Source organism: Protopterus annectens, chromosome 8.part1, assembly GCF_019279795.1.
Source record: "Protopterus annectens isolate FY-2018-M chromosome 8.part1, PAN1.0, whole genome shotgun sequence".
NCBI classification, from domain to species: domain Eukaryota; kingdom Metazoa; phylum Chordata; order Ceratodontiformes; family Protopteridae; genus Protopterus; species Protopterus annectens.
Genome location: NC_056742.1, coordinates 56,237,327 through 56,247,759, shown reverse-complemented (window position 1 = coordinate 56,247,759; position 10,433 = coordinate 56,237,327). Strand labels below are relative to the sequence as shown.

The 10,433-nt window shown below is 36.7% G+C and overlaps 1 protein-coding gene across 4 annotated transcripts in view; it reads right to left on the bottom strand.

The window, feature by feature from the left end:
- The window catches only part of ZNF536 (zinc finger protein 536), a 1,745,320-nt gene that overhangs the window by 1,266,144 nt on the left and 468,743 nt on the right, over nucleotides 1-10,433 (bottom strand). The window lies entirely within an intron of this gene.

The window sequence follows — 10,433 nt, the reverse complement described above, 5'->3', positions numbered from 1 at the left end:
CTGTTGCAAAAAAAGAGTAAAATCCCATGATTGGAGAAACTCCCTGGTCAGCCTCAGTAAGAAGCTGAGATCCCTCATAAAATCCTCCAAAGCTAGTTATGAAAGAAAAATGACCACTGACTCTAAAGACAACCACAAAGCATTCTATAGCTATGTCAAGAATCTCAATGGCAACACTCAGATCTGCTCTGAATTACAGCACAATGGCACTAAATATACAGAACCAACTGATATTGCCAACATCCTGGCAGATAGGTTCAGTGCTAACTTTACCCCCCTGTCATCACCTAAATGGCTCATCTCTACACCAGAAGAATGCAAAGTTCCTGTAATCATGGCTGCACAGGTAAAAAACACATTCTCCAAAGCCAAGAACACAGCATCCATGGGATCTTACAACATCCCAGTCTGTGTTCTACATGAGCTACAGAACGAACTGGCATCCCACCTAAGTACCATGTTCAATCATAGCCTCACCTCAGGCTATGTGCCCACTGAATGGCGCACAGCGACGGTTATCACACTCCACAAAGGTGGAGCCACCACAGACCCTGGAAACTACTGCCCCATTAGCCTGACGAGCCTGGCCTGCAAAGCTATGGAACATATCATCATGGAACTTATAAACAATGACATTGGTAATCTCCAAACTCAGGACCCCACCCTGTTTGAGTTTGTAAAAGACAGATCATGTCTCCTAAACTTGATAGACTTCTTTGAAGCAGTCACCAAAGCCGTAGATGAGGGTAAGGTGGTTCACACAGCCTATCTAGATCTTGCCAAGGCTTTCAACACCATCCCCCACTCTGAAATTATAGATAAACTCACTAAACTAGGTATAAATCCCTATGTCACAAGATGGGTTGCCAACTGGCTCACTGACAGAACCCACACTGTGAAAGTAGCAGACTCCAAATCCAAATTCAGACCAGTGACAAGTGGAGTACCACAGGGTTCAGTCCTGGGTCCTCTCCTGTTTGGTATCTACTTCTCTGAAGTACAGGCTAACACAGAAGGTCTTTGGCTAATGAAGTTCACAGACGACTGCAAACTAGGAGCCATAATCAAAACTCCAAAAGATGTGGACATCCTACAAAAGGGCCTTGCTGAGACAGATGCCTGGTGTCAAAGCCATGGCCTGAAGCTCAATGCCAAAAAGTGCATTGTCATCCCTTTTGGTAAAAACTCTGCACCCATGAACTACCACATAGGCGGTAGTCTACTTAACACCAAAAGTGTGATAAGAGACCTTGGGACATAGGTGGACAGTAGTCTCTCCTTTGATAATCACATCACCACAGTAGTCAGGAAATCCTTCTACGTGACACACCTCATCACAAAAAGTTTCTCATCCAGGAAAAAAGAGGTCATTGTTCCCCTCTACTCATCACTCATTAGACCCATTATAGAGTACAATGCCCCTTTTGGTATGTACCTCACAAGACATCTACAACAACTGGAAAGGCTGCAGGAATACCTCACAAAGAGGATTTCCAGTCTCAAACAGATGCCCTACACAGACTGTCTCAAAAAACTGCAGCTTTACTCCGTCGCATTTCGCCTACTCAGAGACGATCTCTGCCTAACACACAAAGCTATGTCAAACCCAGAGCTTTTGGACATGCTCCACTTAAAGAAATCCCAATCCCTATGAGCTACACGTTCTAGGGACATAAACCTTGTCACCACAATAAACAGAACATGCTGGAGGGATACATTCCTGTCACAGAGACTTCCCATACTCTGGAACAAACTACCTATCTATATCAAACAAAGCTCCTTATTAGCACTCTTCAAGAAAAATCTTGGGATCACTTCTGTGGCTCTGCTCAACAGTGGCACAGGAAAATAATTTTCTTGGGTGGTGAAAGCCAGGGTACCATTTGGCTAAGCTTATATAGGCCCTAGTGCTAATAGCCTAGTACCTACCTATGAACCTATGAACATCTGTTTAACACAACTCTCTGTTAAAAGAGCATATAGCTGGAACTTGAATGCCAATATGAAATGTATATATTTGTACAGCACCAGTTTTATCTGATGCAGGCACATCAGCTGAAGACATGGGTTAAGCAAGCATCTTAAACCCTATATTCTGGTGAGGTAAAACACTCACATGACAGGTTGCCTAAGGTCATGGAATGAAGGACTTTTCGGCTGAATGCAGTGCTATTGGCAACTGCAGCATATTGCACAGACCAGTCACGCACGTCATTATTCCACAGTAGTTCAATGAGAAGGCTCACCACTGATGAGTATACCTTTGGATAATTATCAAAGCAATGCTGACTCTGTCCACTATTATTAGTATGTATTATGCCTCCTAATAAGCAAGCCAATTAAATATATGGTGGTACTGTGCTTCTATTTAAATTGTCTTAAATTACTGGGACTATCACAGTAAAATGGTACATTATCAAAACTAACTCCCTTTATGGAAACAGGCAAAACCACCATCTATAGTTCAGTTTCCATCACCCAGGGAAATCACTGCTATCCATTATACATAGATATAGTCATATGATACAGACTACCAGGTTAAAGCCACACATTTTCCTTAACTTACTTGCATGACACAGGTAAATTTTGTCACATGAAGACAAAAGAATGATAACGCTATGAGAAAAGACCAGCTAATAAAAGCCACCATCCAGAATTCAGAACAGTGGATAGCACTGTTTTGCCTAAAAAATCAACAGATTATATTATTTTCAGAACAGAATAAAGATACAAGTGTGTGATAAATTGCTTATCTGTGTCGGAGCACAAGATATTTTGCTTTGTTTCAGTACCAGCATCCTCTAGTTCTAGCGTTTGCCATTTACTGCAGGCTATACCATTTAAATTCAAATAAAATAAACTAAAGTAGATGCATTTGTACTGAAAACACAAACTGTAAAATGTAGAATGACTGGTTTTATAAAATATGTATGCTTTTTATGTGGTAGCAGTCTATTTTTTTTCATATTTAACAAACAAATGTAAAAAACTTTAAAACAAAGTAATGGGTGCTGCTTTTAAAAGTTGATTAGTATTACATTAAAATAAATAAAGCTTCATGTATTTAAGTATGCAGTTGTTTTGCTGATGTGTAAAAAAGCATATAATATTATTCTCCTAGATTTCTAGAGAAGCCAGTGTGAATAAATTCAAAGCAACACATGATAGCAGGTTACTGTTAGTAGTACAACTGTCTATCATTCAACAATCTGCAATTTTATACATATACATTGTATGTTTTATGAAAATGTGCAAAAATATACAAAGATCCACTCTCCCTTCCTTAACTTTGCTGTTTTTTTTCCCCATATGTTTATTATGCTCCCAAAAAGTTAAGCAAAACATAATGTATGTTCACTCAAACTGACAATAACTCAAGCAAAGAGAAGATGTCAGAATCTGGCAAGAGAAGTATTAAAGGGCTAGGGAATCATGATTTCTGTCCCTTGTCAAAGCCACTCATTACAAAACTGGTTACTTTGCCCTACGCTGCAAAAGATTTACATATTTAGTTCCAGATTCCCCTGCACGTGCAAATACACATACACACACACACACACACACACACACACACACACACACACACACACACACACACACACACACACACACATATCTGCCTGTCTATCTAGCTATCTATTTTTGAAGGATGTCGGGGTTTAATTTCTGCAAGTTTTTTTGTGTTTCTAATACGATAACAGGAATGGAAGCCATTCCTAAGTTAAAGCATGATTGAACTTCATGAAATTAGTATTGTTTCAAGTATTGTTTCAATCTTTGATGTTAGCCAATATGCCTAGACTTGACTCATTCTGCAGTTCATATGGAGTTACATGTATTGGTAGCATATCTAAATACGACTTTAAATTATTTTTTATGACACCCATTGCTCCTACTACTATTGGAACTGTCTGGGTATCCTTCCACACTGCTCTCATTTCTACCTTCTAATCCTGGCATTTTGTGACATTGTGTCTCTCTGTACCTAAGACATCACTGGATGTAGCAATTTAAGTGATTAAGGCTACTTTTGTCTACTTTTCATGGATTACTATATCTGGCTTTCTTGTATCTGTTTTTGAACTGTTGGTAATGAGTGATCCCATGTAATATAAACTTCAACCTTTTCTACAATGCTTTGTGGCTCATGTTGCCAATGTTTCTCAGCTACTTCAATGTTGTAATATTTGCATAATCCCTGATGCAACAGTTTTGCCATATTATTATGCCTTTAAGTATATAGGCACTCTGACATTAGTGTATCACACCCAACATCAAGATGTGTGACTGTTCACAATTCTGTTTTACAAAACCTGCATCTGTCTGTTTCACCGGCATGATAAATGGACTTTGTAAACCAGTGCATGCATAGTCCACTATCCTGGGCCGCCATTATTTACCTTTTGTCTTTTAGTTTAAACCCACATCTGCTTAACCATTATTACATCAGATCCTGATCGACATGAGGTTTTTCCATGACTTTTCTGTACTTGCAACTATATTTATGCCTTTTCCACATTTCTTATCTGGTCTTTCACCCTATATTATTTTGTTTTTTGGCACATTCAGTTGCTGCCTGTTGTCTACTGATATGATTTCCATTCTAGCTTGACACTGATATGCTTCGGGAAGTCATCTCAGACTCGTTCACCTTATGTTTTAAAACTTTCACTATATTTGGATCTTGTAAAGTCAGCAGATATGTATGCAGTCCTACAAATTCACATCTATACATATAATCAATTTCAAGGACCATCATACCTCCTTCAGAAAAGTGTGATACAGTATATGATACTTCATTTATTACCCATGAGATTGCCACAAAGTTTATTTTCTTCTTCTGTAATTGTTAGCTTGTATAATAGTCTCCCACTCATTTTAATGGAACAAAGTAAGTAATTTTCAGTTGAATAGGACATTAGAATAAATTACTTTTTTTATGAATGAGTTCTCTCAAGGTGGCTGTCCACATTAGTTCTAATGTAGGTTTTACTCTGTATGTATGTAGGTTTTACTCTGTTTTTAATGCTTTACTTTTTTATTTTAGTTATGCAGTGAGAGTTACATTCTGCTAAACCTGCTTTACAGTTTGACTAAACTTTTTAATTAGTTTAATTTTATTTAGTGTAGATAATAAGAAACAAAATTGTCTTCCAAATAAAGACACCTTCCGTAACCTTGCCTTATATTTTATTTTATTTTTTTCTCAGTCTGAATTTTCAAAAACCTAGCTCACAGTGGCATGATTCAAGTAGATATCTTTTTCTGTGGGGTCTTACTGTACATTTTTTATGTACAGGTATGACTTTTTTCTCCTTTGTTGGTATGAATGGAGATGAGTTGTACTAGTTAATCAAATGGTTTGACTGTTAAGGAATGCCTGAATACAAGTACTGGTGATCAATTCTTGATGTCTGCAGAGGGGCAATAAATACCAATACAAAAATATCAACATCCTATACATAACACATAGGATTATGATCAGATATTCAATAAATATAGGCTTATTAGATGTTTAAGACATAAATGTCAAGAAAATCACCTCAACTTCAAAAACTTCAGAGGAGCATATAGCCATCCATGTGAAGAAGGAACTGCATGTTTCAGCCAAAAGATGTGCATCTCACCAACGATACTGTGACAGCCTTATTGCTGAAAGCTGCCTTCAATGAATAGGCAGTTTTGACCTTTCTTCTTGTGTAACTTTATCGTTAGTATATATAATTTAGCTAAAAGTCCTATTCACTCAATGTGGCTTCCAATTATATTTTTCTTTCTTTCGGCTGTTAGGCAAACAGCAGCTGATAAATGATCACAAATCCATCAAGAACAGAAAATAAAAGGTTAGGATTGGGAACTCGATCATAGTTCCTAGTGCATGAAGCTTTAGGGTCTATATTATGTCAGTGAAATGGCATTACAGCGAATGCTGTTTCGCTGACACATATAGACCCAACATTTAAAAGAGCAAAACCCCAGTTCACTGATTTTTTTCCCCACGGAAAAAAATCGGTGAACCAACAAAACACAACAGACCATTTAAAATATTACAAAGTGGGGGGCTTTGCCCCCATACCGCCCAATGTGGTGGGCTGTGCCCACCACCACCCCCCTAACTAAATATACCAACTCTGAGATCAGCTACAGTCAGGTAAAGGGCAATGTCACGGCTCAGGCCAACCAATTTCTTTCCCTGGGAAAGAAATCACTGATCTGAGCTTTTGCTCTTTTTCGATTTCGGTCTATATGTGCCGGCAAAATGGCATTCGCTGTAATGACGTTTTGCTGACATGATATAAACCCGAGCTTTATCCGTAGTATGTACTACTAGTTACAAGAAAAAAAGTGTAGGAGAGCAATGGGTTTTACTGGTTTTGTAAGCAAATAAAGTATTTAGTCCTGCCAAGCAGATATGCAACTCTCAGCTTCTTTGCTTAGGAATTCCAGACAAATGCAAAAAATAATGACAGACAAAGGATCAGAATCAGGGGCATTTTTTTTCAAATATTGTTCTTACTCACTTAAGAAGTTAATAGAACAATAGGTTTTGCATCAATATGCATTTCTTAAACAAAAAGAAGTATGAATCTCTAATGCAATGTATGACATTTTTGATTTACTGAAATCTTCAGTGATTTATCAGAAACATCAATAAATTTACAAAGTACTAAAAAAATATGGAGCAAATTCAATGACAGTTGAGTAACATGCACTGCAGGCAGAAATAAAGTTTTTACCTTCTGGTGTTGCTGTTTTCCCGGAATCACTGCTAGATATTAGTCCCTAGGACATGACTCAGTTGCAAAACCCTCTCAGCACTATTATGATTGGGTCTCATGCTAAGAAAGCTGTTAATAAGATCATCTTCTTTCAAATAATGGAGCATAATCTTGTCACTCTATGCACTACAGATGTTATGTGGGTGGTGCAGGGGGACTTGCCTGTACAAAAAACAATATTTTCTTTTTAGTTTAGTTCAAATATTTTTGGATGCGTCAAGATTGATGATAGGTGCATGCAAAGTAGTGTACTGACATAAATAATGTTGATAATAATGTTGATAATTTGGTGTCAACATTATTCATGTCAATAAATGTGTCATTTGATAGTAGTAAGTAAATATGTATATACATATATATGTATATATGTATATATATATATATATATGTGTGTGTGTGTGTGTGTGTGTGTGTGTGTGTATATATATATATATATATATATATATATATATATTTCATCAGAAACCTCGGTTAACAGCTCATTGGAACACAGGTACTAAAGAGAAAAAAAAATAAATGAATAAACACAGAGATTTCTTAGTGCTTTTGTTCCAAGTTTAATGAAATGGAACTTGCTCAGAAATACCTCTGTAAAACAAGAATAACAAATTAACTAAATTATCCCACCAAAGTTAAAATAAACAGACCAATCACAAACTTAATAGTCATATAACAACCAATCGTTTGAGTATTTCATTGCACCTAAGTGGAACAAATGAACCAATAAATATACTTTATAATCAAATGACACTCAAATATCCACCCCTTATATATATATATATATATATATATATATATATATATATATATAAACGATTGTCTGTTTTTTATATATATATATATATATATATATATATATATTTATACATCAATGCTACCAACAAACATACATAAACAATTTGTAAAAAACATGTGTAAAAACTTCTTGCAGTAATAAATTAAACAAAATTCAGTTGAAGTAAACGTTTTATATTTGTACTCTCATTTAAGCCTGGGTACTTATTGGCTTTTAACAAAATCTGCCATCTAAGTTCTCTGGCTTCCAAATAATTATTACATCCATTAATAAATCTGCCTGTGTTTACTTGTTCCAAAACAAGAAACTGTGCTTAGTCAGTCCACTGGCATGATTTTTATCTTAGATAGCTTTACTTGCTCTCTTAATCTAATTTTTAATTCCTTACTACTTTTACCAATGTAATAATGTGGACACGTGCAACAAATCTCACCCGGGGGTGAGATTAAAAAATACTTTCTAGCTGTTTGAATTAATGAGGCTTTACTATTGGCTCAAATGCAGGTTGGGGGGTTGCAAATAGCATGGGCATGGCCTGCCCTTTGGTGGAATTCAAAGGTACACGTATGATCTGATAATGCCCTATGAGTCCATAGGTTGCAGATCAGAATGATATGTGGGAAGGTACTGGTGAGGCATTCAGTGGATGAGAGCATGCTGTGTAGGCTGATAGTCTGTAAGTTAATGCTACCTTCAAACCTGCCTCAATGACAAATGTCTCCTGAGTGACTCTCACACAAGTCATTAGCTACAATGGCATTGAGAAATAACAGGTACAACTCATGGGAGGAGGGTTGATGATGAACAGGTGAGTATGCAAAAAGAGCTGTTGAATATAACTTGCACTGAATTTTGTATGACATACACATTAAGTAAAAGGGAAGAATATGTAAACTAAAGAAGAAAGATGGAAAGAATAAATTATCAAACAATACACTTAGACCTATAATAAACTATGTACTTGCTATTCTATGCATGGTATGTATGGTAGCATCAACATGCTATTAAAAATAATCTAAGGATTTGTTGTCCTTAACTTGCCTACACATGAACACCACCATGTTACACAGGAAAAAAATAGCTGACCTCAAGTCACCTGCTGTGAAAACTTCTCTTCAGCAGCTACATCTGCAATGTCCTCCATGATACCTACTACTCATCCATATGGGATACATGGGCTTTGTGTCAGTATTACCAGGACCAGAATAACAATCTTTATAACTTCAGGAATGCTAAGTATGCCTATGGGAATATACATAAACTCTGACATTAAGGTACCTTAAAATATTTCTCCTACTTCGAGGGTACAGCAGTCTTAGAGTTATTACATATGAGTACATGTGATAAACAGAGGTTTAGTTTAATATTATTATAGTGAGCTTTGACAGCTTTTTTATGAAGCGGTAGGAATAATATTGGTTGCACATTTCTGACAGGAAGTCAATTAACCGTTTTTGATATACTCTCAGCACTGTCTAAGTTCACAGGGAAAATAGACCTCTGTCCGTGCCAGGCCATTATATAGGCTGTATAGTGGGACAGGATAAAGTCCTTAAAACTGGATGCAGCTATTTAGAATATCATTCTTCTGGTCTCAAACATTTTCAGTCCCACACAGATTTTAATCTTATAGTCTTTCAGAATAATTTTAAGCAATCTAAATGCATGCATAAATGTCCCTCTCCTAAATTCTATAGTGTAATTTTTAGCTTTGTGGTAGATCCCTGGTATAGCATCTCTTGATTACTCATTTTTGGGTGATTCATGCATTCAGTTCACCCTACATTAATAACAGTTCAACTAGAAGGACAGATGATTTTTATTTCCAAATTAGTCTTTACTGTTCAAAAATGGGCAGCTGTCTTATGAAAAAGAAAGAAAGCATGCTTGCTCCTCTGAATTGCTTTTTCAGAACCCAGCACTATACTTTGCTTTATCCTTAGTACATGGGAGAATGGGATGTGCTGTGATATTATATTACTGTCTGCCTGTTGGAACTCTTGCCTCCCAAAGGACATCTCTCCTAATCCTCTCACTATATTACCTATTCTTACAGAGAAGAAGTTATAGTTCTTTTGTCCCTAAATTCCATGCCCAAGACAATGAAAATACTAAAAAAGATGGTGTGCCCAAACTTTACTGCAAATAATTTATAACGTAAAAGGTAATTATTTGCTCAGTTTAAAACAATCATAACATCAAATTGAGCTATATAGTGGAAGCAGCATGGCAGAACACATGCCACAGCCTTCTGGGAAAAACAAGACAAAACAAACAAAATCCACTCAATGAAAACAATAAAATATTACAGCATAGGAGAATGCCCCCCACCCTCTCACACACACACACACACACACACACATGCTGTATAAACACCAAAAGACTCTCCATTGAAGTAGTGGAAGAAGGCTACTCAAAGAGTCATGCCCTCTTTGATCAACTTGTATACATGACCCAATGATGCTTACTCCTCTCTACCCTCAGCAAATTAGCTAAAGGCCTATTAAATGCTCTCCTTGTACCTACCACCCATTATGCAAAATTCAGTAATCCAAGCACTCCATTTTGCCTCCTTACCCCTAGCTTTCTGTTCCCTCTAACCTCACCTCACCCTCACCTAGGATGAGCCATATTTTTCTTTTCCATACGCCATATGCATACACACAACAAACAACAAACTTACAAATATTTCAAGTGCAGGCATTAATGCCCTTCCAGCCTGCCAATACACCAAAACAGTGGTTCATGCAGTAAGTGTCCTGGCTGTTCTTAAAAATATATAAACTAGTACTTGTTTTAATGTAATTTGGTAGTCTGTTCCATGAATCAGCTAGAGGTAGTTGTCTCTAAAAATACTA